At 34.6% G+C, this 25762-nt stretch overlaps 2 long non-coding RNA genes across 3 annotated transcripts in view; one reads left to right on the top strand and one right to left on the bottom strand.

Moving 5' to 3' along the window:
* The window catches only part of LOC138698239 (uncharacterized), a 54001-nt gene that overhangs the window by 18632 nt on the left and 9607 nt on the right, over positions 1-25762 (bottom strand). Inside the window, exons 2-3 of one of the 2 annotated variants that reach the window (XR_011331784.1) lie at positions 11434-11540; positions 942-1100 (exon numbers count right to left, since the gene is read on the bottom strand). This is a non-coding gene — a long non-coding RNA (uncharacterized lncRNA). The remainder of the gene's footprint in view (positions 1-941; positions 1101-11433; positions 11541-25762) is intronic. The other variant, XR_011331785.1, reaches the window with a different exon arrangement.
* The window catches only part of LOC138698240 (uncharacterized), a 57203-nt gene continuing 48979 nt past the window's right edge, over positions 17539-25762 (top strand). The window contains exon 1 of the long non-coding RNA XR_011331786.1: positions 17539-20024. This is a non-coding gene — a long non-coding RNA (uncharacterized lncRNA). The remainder of the gene's footprint in view (positions 20025-25762) is intronic.

The raw sequence follows: 25762 nt of genomic DNA on the forward strand, positions 1-25762 counted from the left end.
ATGACCGGTTTTGTTTGCAACCCCTACAATTGTATTTTGTCATTACTCTAACGAAAATTACTATCTTTCCTGAAAATGTTAAACTCAGAAATTTTCATCAATTGCGGGGAAATTATTGATATTCGGACAAACTTCATGAAGACTTTTTGTTCAGAATTAGAATTTCTATCTATCTATATCGTTTAAATTCTGTATATATTTCATAGATCATCACTGTTATTGTCTATTTTAGGTTATATTAACAAAAAAAATTATAACAATAAATTTATGTAGGCCTATAGAAAACATTGTAATAATGTAAAGTTTTTATGTATCGGTAGTTTTCTTAGATATTTTAAAACCAAAATGTAAATTCTTCTTTTCGTCAAAAAATCGTTCAACAGTGTCATAGAATAACTTCACACACTTTCCAGATCTTACTATCTCATCCATAGTCGTGTAATTGTTACAGATCTGGTTAATAAACGTAATTTTCTCTTCACACTTTGTTGGTCCAAGTGTAAAATCAAACATGAATTTTGAAGCTTCCTCCTCTTTTCCTATTAATTGCAAAACATAATAAAAACTGTTGTCAACTGCTTCAAGCTGCTGGAAGAAAATATGATCTTGTGAAAGTATTATTGTCTGGTATTTAACATTCTTTTTGAAGCTATTAGTGCGTAGCAACTGTGCAGATGATGTCTTTATTACCGACTCGTCGTGTTTCTCAACAACATGTTCCTTCATGCTCTCACTGGTTCCCATCCATTTACAATTATAGTAGGGAATATATTTAGCGGGGCATTTCAGTGGAATGTATGAACACACTTTATAATGATCCATTAATGCAGGCAATGGGAATATGAGCATACAACCAAATCTCTTATATTTGCAAGGCTTTTCCACTTTCACACAGAGCTTTTCCAGTGACACATTGCGTGCTTCAAGAATCTCTTTCTTACATTTCGTACAATTATCCAGTTTTTCTTTACACTTGCTGCAGATATTATGTCCAGTATTGCAGATATAGATTGGTGGTAACATGTATGCCATGCAAAGCGAACACTTCAGTTCTTCTAGTATATCTTTCGTCAACTCAAGTGTGCTCATCTTTCAGGTTCCTGGAAATAATATTTAGGTGTTATATATTCAGTTATGTGCGATATATGGCCTCTATTAGACAAAATTTATACTAATTATTTCAATATTTGTAGCATTGAAACTAAATTTGTAAGCAATAAATTGTTTTCAATGCTAAAAAAATCTACAGAAATCATTGCAGGAATCACAAAAAATATTAAAGAATAAAATCATAATATAGGCCTGTCGGGTTATTACAAAGTAATTAACATAGTATACTGAGCAATTAGATGAACTAAACGGCTACGGAATGTGCTAAGAATGGGACTTAATAATTTATAAGCATGTGGATTGTCGTCTATAATCTATATTCAAAAATTCCATGACTATTTACTCCACCACTGACAGTAAAGAAGGCCTCACCTGTCCACAGTATTCGAGATAATCATTCCCATCTGAGCTAATACACGTAATGAAAAGTTGTATTTCTTCTCATAATCAGCTTCCTTCATTTCTCACATCGTTTGCAGTTTATAAGGAGACATTTTAGAACAAAGCGTAACATTTTTCAAACAGAACTGTATGGCATTTGTTAACGTTTGCTTAAACATCACCACTGTCGACTGATACCGAGTTTCCTCTACCTAGCGTTTGGTTTTCATGAAGAACCTCTACAGCCTGAATGTAACTAATTCTTCATCCTCCACACTGCATTTATTCGTGGAATGAACCACTGTCCTAAAACTTTTTAATTAAGGCACTATTTATTCCAAGATGGAAGAACAGTTGGAAGAAGATCAGTTTGGCTTCAGGAAGGGAAAAGGTACGAAAGATGCAATTGGACTGCTACGAATAATCGGCGAAAAATACCTAAAGAAGAATAATTAAGTGTATATAGTATTTGTAAACCTAGAAAACGCTTTTGAAAGAGTGAATTGGAATAAACTGATGGAAATCCTGAAGAAAATAGGTATGAATTGGAAAGAGAGGAGACTATTCAGTATTCTTTATATGAAGCAACGAGTCAAAATCAGGATGGGAGAAGAAATGTCAGAAGGAACTGAAAGGGTGAAAAGGATGACTTTTATCACCTACCCTGTTCAACATCTACTTGAGGATTTACTGAAGAACTGTTTTCAGAACCTGGGAGAAGTGAAAGTAGAAGAAGAATAAAGTTCATAAGATTTGTTGATGACATCACGGCATTTCTAGCAGAAGAGGAGATGGTACTATGGGATATGCTACTGGAGTCAAATGGCACCTGTGAATAGTATGGGACGAAGATAAACGCAATAAGACGAAGACCATGGTCATAGGAAGAAAAATATAGAGGGTTAACTTGGGAATTGTAAATGAGGCAGTAGAACAAGTGGACAGCTTCAACTACTTGGAATGTATTGTAAGCAGTAACATGAGTTACTGCCAGGAAGTCAAAAGGAGGGTAGCATTGGCCAAGGAAGCTTTTAATGAAAAAGGAAGCATCTTCTGCGGACCTCTGGAAAAAGAACTAAGGAAGAGACTAGTGAAGTGGTTTGTATGGAGTGTGGCATAGTATAGGGAAAAAACATGGACATTACGACGAAGTGAAGAGAAGCGACTAAAATCATTTTAAATGTGGATATGGAAAAGAATGGAACTTGTGAAGTGAACAGACAGAATAAGAAATGAAGCTGTGTTGGAAAGCGTGAGTGAAGAAAGAATGATGCTAAAACTGATCAGGAAGAGAAAAGGGAATTGGTTGGGTCACTGGCTGATAAGAAATTGTCTACTGAAGGATGCACTGGAAGGAATAGTGAACGAAAGAAGAGTTCGGGGCAGAAGAAGATATCAGATGATAGACAACACTGAGATATATGGATCACATGAGGAGACTAAGAAGGCAGAAAACAGGAAAGATTGGAGAAAGCTGGATTTTGCAGTTAAAGACCTGCGCTTGGGTAGAGCACTATGAATGAATGAATGAATGAATGAATGAATGACTGAATGAATGAATGAATGAATGAATGAATGAATGAAAGGTCTACAAGAAAGCAAAGTAAACATGGGCTATCTCTAAGATGTATTTTTGCCTGACATTAATCAAGCGTGAAGTTTCTACCAATTATAATAGTCTGCCAAACCAATTCTTGTTTGAAGACTTATAAATATTTTCTCAACCTTGGAAATTGTGTACAGTAAACTAGCCAAATGTCATGTGAAAAATTATGGATATTTTGTGTTTTCCTGTTCCCAAAAGAAATGTCTAAAAATTGGACTGACCCTCCACTCGGGTGATGTCCATCCCTTGTGTGGGCGGCCTTCCTTTCAAGATTTGTGCAAATGTTTGCGATGCACCACAAACTTTGCAGAAACAATTAATGCATTTGTTTGTAGGCAGTTCTGTACATTACAATTTTGGGCAACTGTTTGAAACATTAAATCTTTTATTTGTTTCCGGGTACCTGTATGTACATGTGAACTTCTTTTTAGTTGGTTATTTAACAACGGTGTATCAACTAATAGGTTATTTAGCTTCGATGTGATTGGCGATAAAGAAATGATATTTGGAGAGATGTGGTCGAGGATTCGCAATAAATTACCTGACATTTGACTCACGGTTGGAGAAAACCTCAGAAAATATCAAACCAGGTAGTTAGCCCAAGCGGAAATCGAACCGGCGCCGTAGCAGAACTTGTGATCGGATGGCAAGCGCCTTAGCCGACTGAGCTACGCCAGTGGCTACGTGTAAGACTAGCCTAAGAGGTAATAATAATAGTGCGAGTAATTTTACGGCTGTCACCGTCTCCCGCTTCTCAACTTCCAGGTACTCCGGTTATGCAAGTCACTCATTTGTAGGCCCCTGGTGATCATTTCATCCTGAACCTCCTTGTTTCATTGTTTCAGTGGTCTTCCTCTTCTCTTCTTTCCAGGGGGAATCCAGCTAAAGACCTTTTTAGGACATCGATCAGCAAACATTCTTTGAAGATGTCCATGCTATTATAAGCGTTTTGGTTCCTCTGTCTGCAAAATATCTCCTGATACCTGCATTTTATTACGGACATCCTGGTTCCTAATATGGTCCAGCCTCGAAATTTTGCAGCTACAATGCCAAAAGTCCATTTCAAGGGTCAGCAATCTCTTCTTCATTCTATTTCTAATTTTCCAAGTTTCAGATTCATAGGTACAGATGCTTCCTCTTATTGTTTTATATAGATTATCTTAGTTTTTCTTGTTACCTTGTCATTCCATAGAAGAAGTTTAATTGTCTTATCACCCGTTCTCCTTTACCAATTTTATTGTTAAAATCCTGGTCACTTTTGGCCTGATGTAACTCCTAAATATTTAAATGACCCAGAGTTTCCTATTTGTCCATCACCAGTGTCTAAATTATCCTTCCTACTACTACCCACAATCATGTACTCAGTTTTCTTGAGATTAATTGATAAACCCCCTTGCTTATATCATTGCCATGTGCCGAAGTACATAGGATATTTCCGTGCAGGGATTCTGTGTCATATGATAACGCAGAATTCCTGCACGGAAATATCATATGTACTTCGGTACATCGCAATAATATGATTTGCGTATATAATAACTTAGTGATTTCAGACAGCGCTTGTTCCGTCGGATCCCGGCCACTTAGTCACTCGTAATGGGTGCACCTCTGCACATTGGTGTGTTGTACATTGTGCCATGGTCAAACATCTGTGATACAGTGCATGAGGGATGGCTATTAAAGGGAAACTAAGAGGTGGAGCTTAAACTGAGAGGATTCAATCCGCCATCGGAATTGGAATCCAATGTGGCCTAGTGGATAGAGCACGTAGAGCTGAAAACCCGGGTTCGAATCCCGGTGTCGGAGAGAATTTTTCTCCGCTCCACCGATCCTTCTCCTTGCCTACATTCCTCATCCAATTTACGGAACATACATGAGCCGTTCAGAGCAAAAATGGTGTAAGTCAAAATTGGTTAATGAGTTTTAAAGTATAAATTCTGTAAAATACAGCACAAAGTAGCAATTAATATATCCTTCTTGCTATCCACTGACTACTAATAGTTTAAATAATTTGAATATTAATTGCTACTTTGCGTTGTATTGTACAGAATGTTTATTTTAACCCTCATTACCCATTTTTGACTTACACCACTTCTGCTCTGAACGGCTCACATATAACTTGAATCATCACCATCTGCCGCTACCTGCACTTGATCGTCAGCAAAATGTAAGCTATACAACGTATCCTCTCCAACTGGCACACCCATCTGACATTTCCTCCTCCACTATTCCAATATTGCTTCGAGATAAATTTTGAGCAAGTGAGCACCCTTGGCGTAACACTGCTACATCCACAATATAATTTCTTGACAGCTCATATATAAGTTTCCTTTGTGTTCATTTTTTCCATAGCTACCCAAAGTTTGCCTAAGGGTACAGTATCATACGCTTTCTCCAAATCTACTGTCTAAAGATAAAGTGGACTTTTCTACCTCGATCTACCGTTTTATCCACCAGCTGTTTCAATGTGAATATGCCATCAATGTAGGATCTCTCAGGTCTGAAGCCTAAAAGGTAAAAGTATTAATTAATTACATAATTTATTCCTTTTGAATGAATGAGACCAAAGAGCAGAGCGAATATATTCTTGTTTATTTCTACTAGTCAGGATATAGGCCTAAAGTGTTTGTACATTCACTTATCTTATCGTGCATTTCAAATCGTCCGAGATAACTGCTATCACATAATATGTATCATTACTTATCAGTTGGTGCCAATTAAAAATACTCAATTTACTCATTAACTTATATTAATCTAAGTACGTGCAATATTTACCTAGATATGGGTATGTTTTCAATTTAAATTCCAGTGTCCATTTCTTCGCTTCTGTCCTCGTTAGACTATAGTAATGCCTAATGACGTTTCTCACTTCACTTACATGCTACACAGACACTTCCTGACATGTCCTCCATGAACACTGAAGTCCGAGACGGTTCTAATTAAAAGTTCATTAGCTTTAATCAGAAACTTATTGTTCCTAACATGTCAACAGAAATGTACCTGATAAGCCTAGAGTCCTGAGTCCGGAGCTCCTCTCTTTCTACGTACAGCATTGGTCACCCATACTACCCCAAAAACTTCATCCGGGCCTATTTGGAAGTTGAACTACGTCCTTTCCCAAATATGAGCGTGGGGGTAAGTACGGAGTTTCGGATGTTCTAAGAAGTGCAACATTTTGAACACATAGTGCACGAAAACTACTCGTATAAGAGCTATGTTAAATATTTATGTATAGTGTGATAGATGTCAGAAGTCCCTTCTTAACAATATGTAAACCGCTTCGTACAGATTCGTGAGGAAAGAGGGGCGCGGCGAAAATGGCCGTCTTTAGTGACCTCGCCGGGACGCCGCGGTGAGAGTCGGGGTGATTGCATCAGTGAGACTTGAGATACGGAAGTGAACAGTACCTCGTTATGTGGCTTAAGGGTATATGTACGTGAACGAGCACAAATATTATAAAAAAATGCAGGCTGTAAATTTCTAAAATTTTTATAAGGAAATGAACTCACAATTGGACAAAAATCACAAGATATCACAACTAGACTTATTAGAATTTAAATAACTGATAAAAGTATGTAAAAAACGCCACTAATAATATTTTTTAGAATTCACTTTTTAGTTTAAATTAAATTTTCGAAAATTTGAAAATTTTCACACATTATTTCATAACTCCACAACGATTAGAGATAGAATTCTGAAATTTTGTACACTGATTTAACGTGCATTTATGCAAAATGTAGACTACAATAATGCCCATCTCTTTGAAAATAGAAAAATTAGGTCACAGAACATTATGTAAATTTTAATATATGTTATATAGGACAAATAAAAAAATAATTGTATTGAAATAAACAACTCTACATGTCTGAGAGTAGTCTACTTTTCAGAAATAAGTGTTTATTATATGTAGGAAACAATACATGTATATTTTATCATTTCTGAGAAAAGTGCATCCAAAATTGAGGAATTTAACATTGCAAGATATGGAAACTCTGACACCATTTTCCATATCTTGCAATGTTAAATTCCTCAATTTTGGATGCACTTTTCTCAGAAATGATAAAATGTACAAATGTACAAAAAACAGGGCATATGTAACATACTTTTAAGTATATAACCGGCTAAATAAATTTAAAATTCCACTGAGCGGTTGTTAAGAATTTCCCCCCCCCCCCGTTGTTGGTAACTCTATTAGCATCTATTAGATGCTTTATGGTTGTGCTAACAGATGGAGTTACTTGTCAACAATGTGACGCTGAAACGTGTGTTCAGGTTACTGCCTAGCAACAGTCCTAGCGACATTTTTATATTTGTGATGATTGGTTAATTAATATAAACCCGGCACACTCACATTCATACAAATTTCCAGACTCTAGACACCCAGGGAATTCCTGTTCTTCAAGAAAAATTCACCGAGAGCTGAGCCCGGGAATCGAACCCGGGACCTCTTGATCTGGAAACCAGCATGCTGACCAACAGACCACGGAGGCAGTAAAAAAAATATTTTTGCTGAAGATAGGGTTAAAAGCTGACAATTAGAAGAAATAAAATCATATTATCATTTTACACATATTAAACTACTGAAAATCGATAAAAACATTTTTTTTTTTTTTTTTTCAGAATTCAGTATACAGACTCCCCTTAAGGTAGAACTATGCTCTTTCCCGATTGTGGGTGAGGGAGCACGTATGGAGATTCTGATGTATCAAAAAGTGCAACATTTGAAACGCTTACTGTACGTTCGTGGTTTTCATTGATGTTGTTGTACATGCATCACTCGCCAGCCGCTGAAATGGATGTTGAATTAAGAACAAATAGGCCGTATGCATTAGGCGAGTTTGCCATCCGATTAGGAGCTGCATGAATTCCCACTTGGGCCGATTATTCGGTTTGTTTCTTTTTTCCCCGAAGTCTCTCTCACAACTGTAAGGCGAATATTAGGTAATCTTGTTGTGAATACTGGGGATTATCTCGCCAAATAACTTCTCCATATCGATAAGTCCTTCGAAGCTAACCAAGCTAGTAGTTATTATTGCTTTTTTAAATAACCAACTAAAAAGTAACAAATATACAGGCTGTCCCATTTTTCTTGTGCACCCATTATAACTTTTTTGTTTGGATAGGTATTGAAATTTTTGTTTTTGGGAGTTGAGGGGTTAACATGATTGTAGAGATTTGGTGCATGTAACTACATTATGGTACAAGATACACGTGACGCCATCAATTTTTCAAATAGCACTACGTACTTTAATCAGTTTACATTGATTACACACATTAAGACGAATTCAAAAATATATCACAATGTCACCTTCCCAATCAATAAAAACAACAAAATGCAAAATGAATGTCATCAAATTGTGCCGTTTGTTGTGTTGCCCCATTCATCTTGTGCATTAACTCACACAAACGAAAGACGACTGACGTCCGTACAAGTCGTGTGTTGTGTGTTTGCTGTCTAACATGTAAACAAACCACAACAACTGTCGACGCCACAATCCACGTAGTGGCCTGCACGTTCTCCGGACCTGTCGCCACTCGACTTCTTCCTGTGGGGAACTGTAAAGAACATTGTGTACCAGAACATACTAACAACACGACATGCAGCAACGCATTCAACAGGCTTGTGTGTCCATTCAGTCAGCAACATGCCGGGCAGTCGTACGGTCTTTCGGGGAACGCTTTCGAATGTGCATTAATGTGAATGGCCACCATTTGGAAATCTTCTGTGACTCTCAAAGCATAACATTATCACAATGGAAGTACATTTTGTTTCGTTTTGTTGTTGTTATTGATTAGGAAGGTGACATTGTGATACATTTTTGAACTCGTCTTAATGTGTGCAATCAATGTAACATGACTAAAGTATGTAGTGCTATTTGAAAAATTGATGACGTCACGTGTATCTTGTACCATAATGTAGTTACATGCACCAAATCTCCATATTCATGTTAGCCCCTCGTTCTAACATAATGCTCAAAAACAAAAATTCCAATACCTATCCAAACAAATAAGTTATAATATGTGTACAAGATAAATGGGACAGTCTGTATAAAAGTCTCATGGCAACCTATGTTACAAATTTACAAATTTATTGAGTAGTCCTTTGTTTTTGTTTTCAAATATTGCATTCCGACGTTCATACTGTGGGCGTATGCCAGTTCGATCAGGAAACCGAAACTATTGCTCAGATCGGATTAAGATTGACCGATTATTATTAAAGCCCAATTGTGTTTGGTCACCGACACACTAAAAATATGTTACATCCATTCCGAGCAAACTGGGAATTCCAATGAGAAAGTATTTTTCAGAAAGATTTGTTTACTATTACTGTAAAACATAGATGAGGTTCTGAACTTAAATATTCTAAAGTTATATTTTCAAAAGAAAAATATTTTACAAGTTTTATGGGCACTGAGGCTAAGTGGTTTTGGCTGAGTAATAGCCTAGATCATATATGCAACAGATTGCTCATCCTTATGTTAAAATCGGCAGCACTTTGAAGAGAACAACCGCCAGGATCGCTACCCGTCCGCCGTAAACGAACACGAGATGGCAGTACAGATGCTAATGCAATTCAAATGGGAGTTATGACGTGATTCCTTATGTAAGAACTAGATGGCAGCGTAGTAAACCTCACAAAAGCTAAAAACCTATAAGGCCAAGCTATCTGGGTATATATGATCTAGAGTAATAGGAACTGTATTGTTTCCCTAAAGTTTGCAGCACTTACTCATAGAGAGATCAGCTGTTAGTGTATGTTTTTCAAGGAGTTGTTGTAGAAGAAATAGTTTGAGAGTCTGCACTGTTAATTCCAGAGCTCCAGAATCAAAGAACTTTTTACTCTGTGCTATATTCTTTCTGTCATTTATTTTAAGTAGCTTAGATTAATAACAATTAATATTTTGACTTAGAAATATCACAGTTGTTTTTAAACTGGAAAAATGAAGGACATTAACTCATCTGTAGCATTTGTGAGAAAATGTGTGTAACATCCGTGACATGAAAGAAAGAGCATTAAAATATTTACCAATTATGTTTTTGTGAACTAATTGGATGCCATGAGATTTGCATAGCTTTCATATGGCTACTATGAGAATGAATATCTTTTTTCTTGAGGCATAGGCCTGAGTTTTATACTTTTTGTTAATGAGGCGTGAAATCTTGTAACGTTCGTAACGGAACTTTTTCTTTATTTTCTGCAATAATAATAACTGTTATTCAACAACATGTTTTTCTGTAAAATGATACTGATCTTCTAAATTGATTCTAAAAATAATAGTTTATCTATTATCAGTCAGTACATCTAACTTGATATTATGTAGAATAACTCTTCTCGGGTTCGGGAAAGCCTCAAGTCATACATTGACGATATGTGTCAGAGAAAGAACAATAAATTGTTTGTATGCATCTGAAATCTGACTAGTTTAATATGTAGCTAGTCGGCAATGTATGCCATGGAGGGGGAAAAGAACTGGCAACCCTACCCCTTTATCTCCTGGCCTAGTTGCCTCATAAGTGGTTCCTTCTTGGTATCACTTGTGAGGTTCAGACCTGTCTTCGAACAGTTGACTGAACAACAAAAACAACAATAATAGTTGATAAAAGTCATTTCATTTTCAATATATTATAGGCCAGGTACTGTAGAGTTTCAAAATATTGTAAAAATGTAACATCCGTGACATATGGGATGGCTGGTTAGCTATGTTAGCTTAATAGTACGCTGCAGGATAGATATATTCAGTTCCTGATTAATATAGTGAAGTATGAGAGACCTTTTGAACCTAGCTGAGTTCTCAGTGCGTTTCTTTTATACTATCCAATTCTTAGACAAGTACTTCACAGATCTATCTACAGCTACTAAACTTCTCGAAAATCAAAGAAAACATTAATTAACACTCTCCAATTAGTTGGAACAATTACAGCGAAAAATAAATGAAGCGCAAGCAGTGATTGCTACTGAAAATGTTAAGACCAAGTTGTCCAGGTTTCTAAAGAAAAATCCCGGATAATCTGTAATTTGTGGAGCAAGGCATATTATAATGGGCTACGACGCGACTGACAGAAGAGTTGTGACAATGCAGATATAGACCTATCCTTAATTTTCATTTTCCATCAATTACTACTTTTGAATTAGAAATAAATTTTTCTACATACAAACATTATCTAACAGAGAGAAGAAGGAACATTTTCGTTTGAAATACAGCAATATATACATTGTTATTCATTATAATGTGACGTCATTCAACTCACAATTTTAACTTTATTGTACAAGCTTCGAAAATGTGATTATTGCTCTTCAAAACCGTACAATGTCAGGTACTAGATGCTTTGGTACTTACTTAGGTACTGAATTTATACTATTATTTCTTTTTTATTTATCTATTTTCTCTGCAGTTGTTCTTTGTATTTATATTCTTGGCGGCATGGAAGCGAAGGTCTGACCTTACTGAAATAAATAAATAAATAAATAAATAAATAAATAAATAAATAAATAAATAAATAAATAAATAAATAAATAAATAAATAAATAAATAAATAAATAAATAAGTTAATTAATTAAATAAAGCTAGAAACATAAATAAAAAATTAAATGAATGAATAAATAAATCAACAAAGTATAAGTAAATGAATAAATAAATCAACAAATAAATAAGTAAATAAATAAATTTAAAAATAAATAAATAAATAAAAAGATAATTAATTAATTAAATAAAACTAGATAAATAAATAAAAATTATTCAATAAATGAATAAATAAATCAACAAAGTATAAATAAATGAATAAATAAATAAAAAAATAAATAAGTAAATAAATAAACTTAAATATAAATAAATAAATAAGTTAATTAATTAAATAAAACTAGGTACATAAATAAAATTATTCAATAAATTAATAAATAAATTGAAGCTTCGGCTGGAACAACGTTGTAAGTTACAAAATTTTCATTCGGCGTGTTTCCGTGTAATAATGTTGTATATCATGTTACCTTGCTATACTCCTTGGCTTGCAACTGTCCATCAATGCAGTACGTGAAATTTGCCCACTCAAAAGTTTGCTACCCTATAACAGCAACGTTGTACGTACGTGTACACAGTTTTGCAGCTCCTGTAAATTTTACTAAATGTAACTTATAACGTTGTTCCAACCGACGCTTCAATTAACAAAGTATAAATAAATGAATAACTCAACAAATAAATAAGTAAATAAATAAATTTAAATATAAATAAATAAGTTAATTAATTAAATAAAACTAGGTAAATGAATAAATAAAACTTATTCAATAAATTAATAAATAAATCAAGAAGTATAAATAAATGAATAAATATATCAACAAATAAATAAGTAAATAAATAAATTTAGATACAAATAAATAAGTAAATTAATTAATTAAAACTAGATAAATAAATAAATAAAAATTATTCAATACATGAATAAATAAATCAACAAAGCATAATTAAATGAATAAATAAATGAAAAATAAATAAGTAAATAAATAAATGTAAATATAAATAAATAAATAAATAAATAAATAAATAAATAAATAAATAAATAAATAAATGATCTGATTATCATGTAGGCCTAATTCACTTTTCTATCATGTTTTCTGATTTTTTTCGTATTTAATTTTAAGTCTTGGATTTGTTGTATAATTTTCTTGGAGATTTTCATTTGTTGTATCTTCCTGTTCCTTGTTATAATCTATTCTAATGAAGCATTGTTTACAATGTGTACAATTTATTATGTCAACGCAATGTATCCCCTTATAGGCCCATGTTTCACAAAAGGCACGGAAGTACGTAACATAAACTTATCGTTTGGTCCTGTGCACAACTAGAGCATTTAGTCACTACTTAACTTACTAACTTGTGTGAAATGTGGCCGAACCTTAGGCTTCGCCTATTAGGTGGAGGTGACTAACAGAAGACTGGTTTTCAATTTGACCAAACAGGTGTTTCACTTGCTGTCTAGCATGCATGTCATCCAGTCAATGTTAAGCAGGGAAGAGAAGGAACTATTATGTTTGTCATAACTGAAGGGTTCAGAGCCATAGTGGGCCGAGCGCCATTTATTAAAACCGGAGAAAGCAAGAGTTAAAGGTAAGTGAATACCAAAGTTTAATGAAGATTTATATATAATTTAGTTTAATGTGTATACTTTATATTACTTGCTATATGTTTCCATTGAATTATGGTAATAACTTAATTTTAGCCCTTGTTTTCTACGGTTTTATTAAATGGCGCTTGGCCCACTATGGTTCTGAACTCTTCGATTATTACATAAATAAGTAGGCACTATTTCCCTCTTCTCTATGAATTAGTATGTCCAGCATCATGTCAGCCACTTCACTTCAAATTCGTTATGAGTCATTTCACAAGTCATTTTATTTCCAGGTTTTACAGCTCGCACTCAAATATTTTCCAGCTTATGGACGTATTAGTGAAAATCCAGATTGACAAGTATACAAAAATCAACTCTGCCAATAATGCAGTAAATAACAAAAAATTAGAAATTACATAAAGAAGAAAAGTGTACGTTGCAGAGTTACCATACATTTCATCGCTCAATGGAAATGGAATTACAATAAATGATTTTGGGAGAGTAATGTCAAAAATGAAATTTTCATAAATACTGTAATGAGATGAGAATCTGTCAAATCATACTGTATAGGCTGGAGTTCATTTCATCAAGTTGTTAAGTGAACTAGTCATAATTTTGTACATGTATTTTATGAGCACTTGGTATGTATATGTGGATAAGAATCATTTTGCGCATGTATTTTATTTGAGTATGGCATTTCATACATGATCGAACTATATAGCCCGGGTCAGCTTACTTAATACCCTAAGGGTGAAACCTAACCATTTTTCCCCCATTACTACATAAGCTAGTAGATTATGGTGATTTTATAGTTTGCAGGTTGAATTTTCTTTTGCCAACTTCGTTTCGAATTTCGGTACTTAGAAATACTACAACTGGTAGTGATTTTATAACTGTTATGTTGGCAGCAGTGACACAATTTGTCGGTAGTTTAAATTCTGAAAATTCAAATTGTTCTAGATTTCTGAGCCGATTACTGGAAGCTAGTGAAATATGAACATACTAATAATAAATTAATAGGCCTATTAGTATTAATATTAATACATGAGAGTTATTTTACGTGTTGCTTTGTGTTGTGGTTACAATTCAAGATTGTAGTCAGGTAAGCTAAGTGTAAATAAATATAACATATTTCGTGTGATTCATGCCCCTGGGTAATCGATAGAAATACCATTTCACATCTTAATTAATTTCTTTCCTGTTTTACAATAACGGCGTAAGTATTCTTATGCATACGTTTCAAAGTGGCATTCGTTTTCGGAATTCGTTCTAATCAGTTCACGTGATCAAACAAAATACATTTTTAGGTTAGGTCTCGTGAATCGTAAACTGTTTAATCAAAGCAATGAATTTCATGTTGTCAGACAAAATACATTTTAATATTAGATCATACACTAATCTACTAATATAATGTGCGAGAGGCCCAGAAGGAAAATAATATACTCTTTCACAAATTATTGAACTATTTAGAAAACACCTCCCCAACATAAAGATGAGATGTGGTAAATAAGCAAGACATCGTTATTGTTAATACATTATTATTATTATTATTATTATTATTATTATTATTATTATTATTATAGTACATGGCATTGTGATTTTACCTTCTTTTGGTGATATCTGGTATTAGTTGGCAACACTGAAGAGACAGCCAAATTAGTCTTTTAGGAAGTGCTCTTACATGATCCTCACTATAAACGACGTTAATACCTACTCCATACATTGCCCTTTTCGTCTATAGTCCATTAAACTACTCTTTTCCTCTTTGTCGTACTAGAAAACTACAATTTGCGGTACTTAGGCGTGAGTTACAGCAAAACATGTACAGCTAGTTTGTGGTTTAATCAATTGTGCGAAGACACGTCTGAACCCCATAAGTAATAGCAACATGGCACCACTTATGACGCAACTAGGCCAGGAAATAATGGGATAGGGTGGCAAGTTCCTTTTATCCTATGTAGCCTATAGCTTAATGAATAATATTTGCTGTTATAAACGTGACACTGTTCAGTAATCTTTATATGAAACGAATCAAAGTAAAAATAGGAGAAGAAATGTTAGGAGGAAGTGAAATAAGGAGAGGAGTACGTCGATCCACGGCGCCGGAGCGAATTTTTCTCCTCTAATATTAATTGTTACCGTAACAGACGTATTCTGTAGGACCAAAAAAAAATTAATCTTCACGTAGATGCCCTTTATCACCAACCCTGTTCAACATCTACTTCGAAAATTTAGTGAAGAACTGTTTTCAGAACATGGGCGGAGTGACAGTCGGAGGAAGAAGAAAAAACTGTATAAGATTTGCTGATGATATGGTGTTGTTAGCAGAAGAGGAGATGATCTAAGGGATATGCTACAGAAGCTAAATGACAGCTGTGAACAGTATGGGATGAATATAAATGCAAATAAGCCGAAGACCATGGTCAAAGGAAGAAAAATAGAGAAGATTGACTTGAGAATTCTAAATGAGACAGTAGAGTAAGTGGACAGCTTCAAATACTTGGGGTGTACTATAAGCAGTAACATGAGCTGCAGCCAGGAAGTCAAAAGGAGGATAGCAATGGCCAAGGAAGCTTTTAATAGAAAAAAGGGTCATCTTCTGCGGACCTCTGGACTAATAAAGAGACCAGTGAAGTGCTGTGTGTGGAGTGTGGCATTCTATGGGACAGAAACATGGGCATTACGACGTAGTGAAGAGACGCGAATAGAAACATTTCAAATGTGGATAAGAAGAGGAATGGATCATGTGAAAGGAACAGTCAGAATAAGAAATGAAGCTGTGTTGAAAAAGGTGGGCGGAGAAAGAATGATGCTGAAACTGATCAGGAAGAGGAAAGGGAAACTGCCTACTGACGGATGCACTGGGAGGAATGGTAAACGGGAGAAGAGTTCGGAGCAGAAGATATCAGATGATAGACGACATTAAGATAGGCCTATATGGATCATATGCGGAGAGACAGAAGAAGACAAAAAATAAGAAAGATTAGAGAATGATGGGTTTACAGTGGAAGACCTGTCCTTGGGCAGGACACTATGAATGAATGAATGTCTCATCTTTTTTCACCACACTTCATTTCTGTATGACTCATACATACAGCAATCCTGTTGTGACATAAGCTGAAAAGAATTTCTAAGCTCGCCGTATGTACTGTACAAACTACGTCTTCGACCCGACATAACGTAGCAGTTAATAAAGCGACCTTATCAGCGAATTATCAGCCAATTGTGTGTCCAAGATTAGCACCAATAATAATATTTCTTGACGATCATTACACAAAAAAGAAACTTTTCATCTGGCTCATGTCCATTTGGTACTATTGTACCTAAATGCTATGGGCCTACATCATGTTTACAATTTTTAAGAAATGAAGGAAGATGAAATGGAGCGTATCTGTGGAATGACATAATATATGAAGTTGAAGAAAATCTGGAAAAAGAACGCGAAAAAGTCTTTCTGATATCTTGTTCACCACAAATACTACAGAGGTTTGTTTACGATCTCTTATAACAAATTTGAATGACGTCACGTGCGTCAGAGACCACAAGGACAGCTGAATTGCGGCGAGAGGTGACAGACCAGTAGCTAGTGATTTCATAATCAGAGTGCACGGTGTATCACAGTAGCAATACCCAAGAAAATCGAGTCTTTTTGGGAGGCGTACATAACAACTCTTTCCGATGCCAAGAACAGTTACGTGAAAATCGTAGGAGCCTGCAAAAAACGTGGTTTCGTTATTTCCAAGAAAGGCATCTTACCTAATAAGACTGGCAAAACTCGGATGGGATTAATTCCAGAGTGGAAAAAGGAAGCAAATCCATCCCCCGTCACAAGTCGCCGCACCTCACGAGATGATACAAATTAATTCCATTCGAGCTTTACCAATCTTATTATGTACACAGAAGATGGCTTTCTTGGAAATAACGAAACCTCGTTTATTGCAGGCTTCTTTTATTTTCACTTAACTGTACTTGGCATTGGAAAGGGTAGTAATGTACTCCTCCCTAAAAGGCTCGATTTTCTTGGGAATTTCTGCTGAGAGTCGCCGTGCACTCTGACTATTAGATCACTCACTACTGGTCTGTCACCTCGCGCCACAATACAGCTGTCGTGTGACTCCTGACGCACATGATGTCATTCAAATTCGTTATCAGAGATCAGAAACAACCCTGTATTTCGGTCAACGTCGTGAAGTCAATTGGGGTACTACTCGAATCACATTACGAAAACTTGACTACAATTTTTTTTGTAAAGTTTTCCAAGTGACTTCTTTTATTAACTACTAATTTAGTATGAGGAAATGAAAGAGTGATAAATAAAACAGTGTGATACATAATATACTGTATGCATTTATTTATTATGCAAATATATTCATACACTAAATAAATTAAATTCAAAACTAAGACATTCTCTAACAGTTATATAGTGAATAATTAAAGTAAATTTTAGCACATCACCGACAGCCTACATATTGATGTTGTTTAGGTAAAAGAGCTTATCCCACAGAAGAAAAAAAAATTCAGAAACAGCTGCAATTAAATTTTAACACATTATTAGTTACTTCATTTGAAGGAATGTAAACATAATTGTCAAAAACAAATCTTCAAGATTTGTAATTAAATTTTAACTACTTACACTAATTACAGCAAAAAAGTTACATTTAAAAATGATAGTTTAACTCTTTTACCTAAACACCGTCGATATGACACTTTATATCCATAGACCAGTAATTCTTAAAGTAAGTTTCGTCAAACCCTGGGAATCTAAAAGATGAAGTCAGGGGCCCGGAAGTGACTTTTCAAACTAAAATTTGATTTGCTATTTCATTATGAAAAACATAAACATAATACCAGCAATTTCAGTAATAAATATCCCTTAATTTTATAAAAACGCAATTATAACTTTTTATTACTAATAAAGTTATTTTTTCAAAGTTTGCAAACTACCTTAAATTTGAGTTTGTAATAATTTTGAAAGTGGAGAGTAAATAGCTTATACAGGGTGGAAGGTAACCTTTTACAATCCTTCTGAGATATATCTCGAATTATGACAAACAAGAAAGACTAATAATATTTTGTTCCCAGAAGGACGGTTTTCGAAAAAAGTTATCTTTTATAACTTGAAATGATGATTAAGTTTTTCATGAAACTGCTCAAAATTGGATTTTTATTTCATGTAGGATGATAGAGTAAGCTACGTATGGCCATGTTACAGTTGTACTTATGTGGAAAATAATACAGATTTCGAATAAATCGTGTTCATAGTTATGCACATATTGCATGGGAACAGGGCTGTGACACGCTGGCAACACTGTTTCTTACATACGCAAACCAGTGGCCGAGACAGGTGTACGGAGCGGAAGATACGCTTACATTCACTGCATCATTAGTTGCAGGCTACGTGCAGTTCGAAGCAGTTGAAACACAACGAGGTGACACAGTTTTCTAATCGTGAGTATCTGGACATGTTATTAATTTATGCCGCTGCAGCTGCTCGCTTATACCGTGACAGATAACTGGATCAGGAGTGTGAAAGTTGTAGACACGCAACTGGTGGACACTTTGAACAATACCTTTAAAATACACTGTAGAGAATGGTATACAAAATTTAACAGTGTACCTCATATTAATGTGTATCATTTTCATTTAGTTTCAAAGTTGTTTATTTCTTCCAAACATTGTATTGTAATTGAGTTGGAGTGACATCAACTGTGTGATCCTGAATGTGAAATGATGCTGTATTTGAAGGAATAATTTTTTTATGCATCATTTTTCATTCTACTGTATTATTCATGAAATTGGCTTAAAATGTAACGGAAACTACGTGTTTGTTCGTACTAAATTTAGTGCTGAAACGATACAATAACGAACGTTTCATCATAGATAACGAATAACATAGTTCATGTAATTAACATGTTACGATTACATAAATTTTGATATGACTGCATTATCAACAGATGTTTTTGATTAAAAAACGATATGTGTGTACATCCTCTCAAAACCCCTGCCAAGTAGATGATTGGAGCGGCATTCAGTATGCTGGGATGCAATGATCTCGCGAAGTAAACTCGCTACTGTCTACAACGTTGCAACATTGTAACATTCGTTTTCTCGAAATATTACAAAAAACTATTGATCATATGAAAAAATATTATTTGACAAAACGTTCCCAAATGACATGATCTGTAATGTGTGTCAAGGATTGTAAAAGGTTACCTTCCAGCCTGTATATTTGAAAATATTATCTTACTTTGTACTAAGAAAAAGTATAAAGTTAACTTCTTATGGGGTCCTGCAGAATACACATCCTATGAAAGTGGTTCTCGAAATCTGATGTTTAAGAATCGCTGCCATAGACCATAATCAATCCCAACAGAATTACATAAATTTTCTTGGACAACATGAACAAAGCATACTATAACGAAGACACAAAGAAGTGATGCAGTCTTACTGTAAGATAATTTATTTTATCTATGAAGAATGAACAGTCTGATTATCTTTATATCTACAGAGCGTTCGCCAGGGAACAGGTTTTGCTCAGGTAAATGCAGTCGGCTTTTTACTGTTAGAGATCGAACGCGACTGCCGAGCAAATCGAGAGTGGGAAGGTTTTGAGTTGCGTCATATGGACAGATAACACAGGCTGAAGGGACGTCGAGATTAGATCATTAGTTTACAGCTAACTTACATACAGTGCAGTTCAGTTTAGTTTGTGGCAATGCAATATACATTAGAACAGTGAATCATCATTTATGATACGTATATTACGAAGAAATCGTATGAAGGGTTTCGTACCATATATGAAGCAGTCGCCAGTTCCAGTACTTGTTGTAAGGTAAGTCAATAAATTGCGTACTGTCTTAGAAAAAAATTTGTCGCACAGATACTTTGTAAGTCCCAGAAAGGAGGCAGTGCGCTTGATCAAACATACAACAAAACAAAACTAATTTTATTACCTAAATTAGTCCATCTCTTGTGAATCAAGTCGCTCGCCTTCTGATCATGCGCACTACCTTCTTTCTGGGACTTAAAGTATCTGTGCGATAAAACTTTTCTCTAAGACTGAACATCTGCAATATATTGCAGTGACTCGTGATGTTTTATTGCCAAAAGTGACGCGCTTGATCATCGCAAAGCGGGCTGTTACTTGTCCAAATCACTTTTCAAACGCGGCGCTGTAATAAGCAATACCTGTTTCCAGGCGTACACCCGTTAAATTTGTATTGTTCTCCGGTTACAGTCGTCTGTGGATTTATATTTTTCATCGGGTTCTGACGATGATTAACGAAAATGCCCATTGTTCGCTGAAGAGGGATTATTGTCAACGGAACTTTATATACATTTATGTCACTTTCGGGGCTTATTCTGTATGCATCATTTGACTCCTTAGGTCCAAAAACTAGATGCCATTCTAAAACAACCATGATACATTAAAACAATTTTATATTAAAAATACATAATATACAATCAGCAGGATTTTAATCCATATTTATGGCTTACAAGCAGCGATATAACTGCGTTTTAACCATTTTATAGCCAAAAATGGATGCCATTACTTCATTTTAATTCACAAATTCATTATTCAGAATAAAAATATTTAACAGTGTAGTCATATTCAGAAACTTCTCGGAATTTTTATTGAAGGCAATGTATGGTTACAAAATTGTATAGGAGATAAATAAAAAGAGAAAGATTGGTGGACAGAAAATGAGAAAAGAAAAAAGAGTAGGAGATGAAAGATAACAAAAGAAGTCAAGGAAGTTATATAGAAAGGAAGATATAAAGAATAATAGGACAAGAAGAAAAATCATAGAGAAATAAGCACAGAGAGAAAGAAAACTTATGCTTTCTTCCTCTTTCTGCAACACAAAGAAATAAACAAGATAATTATTGCTTGGATGAAACAAACAACGAAAGAAGAAAGAAAGGAAAAAATAAATAAAGAAAGAAAGACGATAAAAAGTAAGAATGAGGAAGTGAATAGAATTAATGCATTCATGATGTTGAATTGGTGACCTAAAGAATAAATAAAAAATTATTTAATTAATTATGTTGTAGACTGGACAAAAGTAAAAATGTAAAATAAGAATCTGTACTCAAATATCTCCCTCCATGTTTACAACTGTCTACTATGCGTTATGACAATTTTGTAATTTCATATTCGAAAACCAAGTGTTTGTTATTTTCCATGAAATTTTTAAAAACGTTATAGGATAGCTTCACACATTTTCCAGTACGGTATACTGTATCGATTTCAGTTTTATAGCTCGACGTTATCAGATGGAAAGAAATTCTTTCATTTGCATTCTTTGAAGTCAAAACAAATTCGTATTTGAAGAAAGGAGCACATATTTCAGGTCCCACATATTGAAGTATGAAATAGAAATCACCAGCCTTGACTTCAAATTGCTGGTAAAAGATTTCATTATGTGTATACACCACCCCGTGGTGTACAATTCCAGATTCAAATTTCTTGATATCTTCGAATTTTTTAGAATACACTTCTGATACATCTCCCTTATGTGCATCAGTGAGATGGGTCTTTATTTCATTGTAACACCCTTCCCACTTACATCTCACACCTACTGTCTTAAAAAGTGGACAGTTGTATAGTCGGTGGAAGCAGATGTTTTGATGTTGTTGTAAATATTCCAGAAGATGTGTCTGAGGACATCCAAATTTCTTGTAGCGACAAGGAAATTCAATTCCTCTACTCAGTTTCTCCAAAGATACATTTCGTGCTAGAATAATAGGTTGTCTGCATGTCGGGCATTTGTTTTCCAGCCTTGGTTTGCATGTTTTGCAGATATTATGGCCATTTGTACACAATGTTATAGGAGGCTGCATATATTCCATACATACGGGACACTCCAACTCGTTGAGAATGTCGTCTAAGATGTTGAGCTGCGACATTTTGATACTGCAACATAATATGCAAGATATTGTAGAATTATAGATAATAAAGAAATGAATTCACTACTCGACTCTCCATCCTTTAAATTTGCTCCAAAAAAGAATGATCAAAATTTGTCTATATAAACCTTTTGATTACCAAACGAAATTTAATTTTTCAGGAATTTGATGTATCAAATCTAGAACAAGTTTATAAATAAACATTGCTGATTTACTTCCATAAAAATCACAATAAATTTAAATTTGACTCTCATGAATACCATACGAGACAAAACTAGTTTCTTTCTAAACACCCCCAATTGCCACACAACTGCTGGATTAAAACACAACAGAAATTTTGGACCCAGAATATACAGAGACATCATTTTATTTTTACTTCAATTTTTATTGTACTTGAGTTTTTGAATGTACTTCACTTCCACCCATTCTACTAATGAAGTTGCAACTGCCCTCCACACAGAACCAAGTTCGCACATAGTAAACAGTACTGAGTTAGCGAGTATAGTATGTTCCAGAAATAAGTTCACGTTTTCCAGTGACGAAAGAGCTTTCAATATTCAATCATATTCATCACGTCGTCCGTTTGCCTATGTCTTATCCCGATTTCCCCCACCCGCTTCTGCTCGCTCCTCTGTAAAGACTAGTGGCTGGGCTGTCTTCCCTCTTTTCTGAAAATATTAATTTCTGTTAGTGAAGATTGAATTTATAGTACTTAGAGCGGTACAGAATTATTTCAACATGAGTTACTATTACAAAGGACGAAACTGGTAATTCGAATTAGATGCAATAGTCTATAGTGCGATAATATGCACAAAAGAACTGTAGCTTGTATCGAAATGAACGGCCACCATTTTCAAAAATGTATTTAAATATCCATACTATGATTATTTTTCAATTTAACTTCATTCTCCATATTGTACGCTAATGTGCTGTAAACGGTATAATATACACTGCATAATGAATACGTTCGCATGGATGACTCAGTTCGTGAGAAAAAAACACTTATTGTTAAAGATTTTTGATTAAACAAAAACCTAATGAAAATTATCAAACTCAAAATTGCGATATTTCCCAGTTTACGTAAATGGATGAACTACTTTTCTTCCCTCCTATACCTAGTAAAGCGATTTGTTCGTATTTTACGCCAGTATCATCGAACTCCAGTCGTGGAAGGGGGTAGCAGACGGTGTTTCCGGTTCTCAACCGTTAATCCAAAGATATAACCAGGTTAATATTAAAAATGTTAGTAAAAATACAATGATGTCCCTGTATAATGCATTAATTAGAGCTTACCCTGAACTAAGTACACGGAACACACATAGTTTTATTAAACAAATTAGATTAATTATTTAATTGTTTTGTCTTTTCTTAACCTATATGAGTTTAAAATTGTAATCTGATACTCGTGTACTTTGTATTTTCTATATTTGTATATGTTATTACATGGTCTGTATTTTACTACATATTAATATTATTGTGCTGAATTAACACTTTTCAATTTTATATAAGTAGACTGAACTGAGCCCGAGCACGAACTTCTGTTCTTTCGGGCTGCAATGCCTAATGTAGTATAAACCTTGTGTATTAAATAAATAAATTTGAAATTTGAACATTTGAAATTTGTTTATAATGTACAAATTACTTTACCCTAAAGAAGTGAAAAGAGAAACGGTGGTTACATATTTGACCCCCAACTCGAAATGAGTACGAAAATACTTTCACTCTTCCAATTGTTTATTAGAAAAAAAGAATCTTCAGTCCATGAAGATTAAGATACACGCTACTTAAAAAAAAAAAAACATTTCTTATCACACTTTCCTAAAAAAAAATATGGAGTGTTAAATTATCGAATTTCTACGTTAATTAATTTTTACTAGAATACACATATATCATTACAATTTGAATAGTACTTGAAGCTTATAATTCTTGAACAAATATTTCACTTTGCTTTTCGAAATATGTAAATGTATTAAGTCCAAAAACATCAATTTCGAGATTTTTACCTAAGTATAGGCCTATGTTTCTAGCAATCATTAAAAACAAAATGTGGGTTTTTGACATACACTCTGTCTGGTGGCCTGATTGTCTCTCTGCCTGTCTGTCTCTCTGTCTTTACGTGCGTACAACGGCTTTTCCCAAAATAACGAACGGGTTTTGTTCATATACAGCATCACAATTCATTCGAAAATGATAAACGTGAAACTTAATTCTTCTTAATCAAATACACAGTGTCCCGCTTAGAGGGATCAAGAAATAAATGCTCACCACTTAAAAGCAGATAAATATATCGTTGAGATTTACATCTGACAAGGCAGAGAAACTGTCCAAGTTCACGCAACAAAGTTTGAAAACAGCTGCATGCGTAACTTTCGTTTGTTTGTTGCTAAAACAAGCCTGGCGCCATTTTGTAGGAGAACACACCATGGTCAACATATGGATACCACAACAGAAAGTTCAGTGACTAGCAGAAGAAAAATCTGTTACGCGAGTACAACGCCGTGTTCTTCGTACATGGACAGGTGAATCGGACGACGAGGACGCATTGACTGGCCAACCAGGTCACCCGATCTGACCCCCTTGGATTTTTTTCTGAGGCTTTGTGAAGGATGCTGTGTACCAAGGAGGAAGAGCTAACACTTTGGAGGAACTGAGACAACGCATCACAAATGCAGCTGCGCTAGTGACTCCACAAATGCTACAGAACTCTTGGCGGGAGGCTGAATACCGTTTAGATGGCTGCAGGGCAACTCAAGGCGCACACATCGAGTTGCATTCAGCATTCTCCGAAACTCGAAGAGTTTTTACATCAAGTTATGTAGAAAGGTACACTACCGGTCAAAAGTTTTCGATCAGCTATCACAACTGTGGATTTGTGGTTAAAACAGATATTTCGTTTTGAATATTCTATCATATCATAATGCTAGAGATAGAAAATATTTATTTTGTTGGTCTATTTTTTTCCGATGTATTTGTAGATTGAAATAAAGTATATAGTTTTTTCAAAGCTGATTGAAAACTTTTGACCGGTAGTGTATGTTAATAAATCATTATTTACACTTGAAATTATCACTTATTTCTCGATCCCTCTAAGGTGGACATGGTGTATATATGGGACTTTATTTCAAAGAATAGTAAAGTAAATGTATTTATTCCTAATTGGATCAAAATTATTTTCCTGAACGATTTTGTTACACAATAAGAAGGCCATATGCCGCCGACATTGATTTCTTCAGAGGAATATAAAAAATGTACAGAATCGTACCTCCAATTTTAGAAACTTCAGATAATAATCGTCTTAGGACTTGAAGGCATCAGCATGATTTACTCTACGATGTTAACGTGATCGAAACCATTATGGAAGGAGAGGAAAATATTATTATGAAATATTTTTTTGTAGTCAAATCAAAATTGTAATCTCAGAATTTGTGTTACCTTCTAAACTGAAATATTATGAAAAGTCACACGTAGGCGCTATTTACTGCTTTTGATTAGGGCTACTGAAAATTTCATGAAAGTGATTAAGATGATTGTAGTTTTTGCGCAGGTGTCTTTATGTATAATGTCAGAATGAATGGTATGCTAAGTTATTTAAAAGAAAAAACACTCCCTGCAGCCCTCAGTTTGATATCCTTGAAACAGTGCTTTGCGTGTTCGACGTTT

The sequence above is a fragment of the Periplaneta americana genome, chromosome 4 (genome assembly GCF_040183065.1).
Source record: "Periplaneta americana isolate PAMFEO1 chromosome 4, P.americana_PAMFEO1_priV1, whole genome shotgun sequence".
Taxonomy (NCBI): Eukaryota; Metazoa; Arthropoda; class Insecta; order Blattodea; family Blattidae; genus Periplaneta; species Periplaneta americana.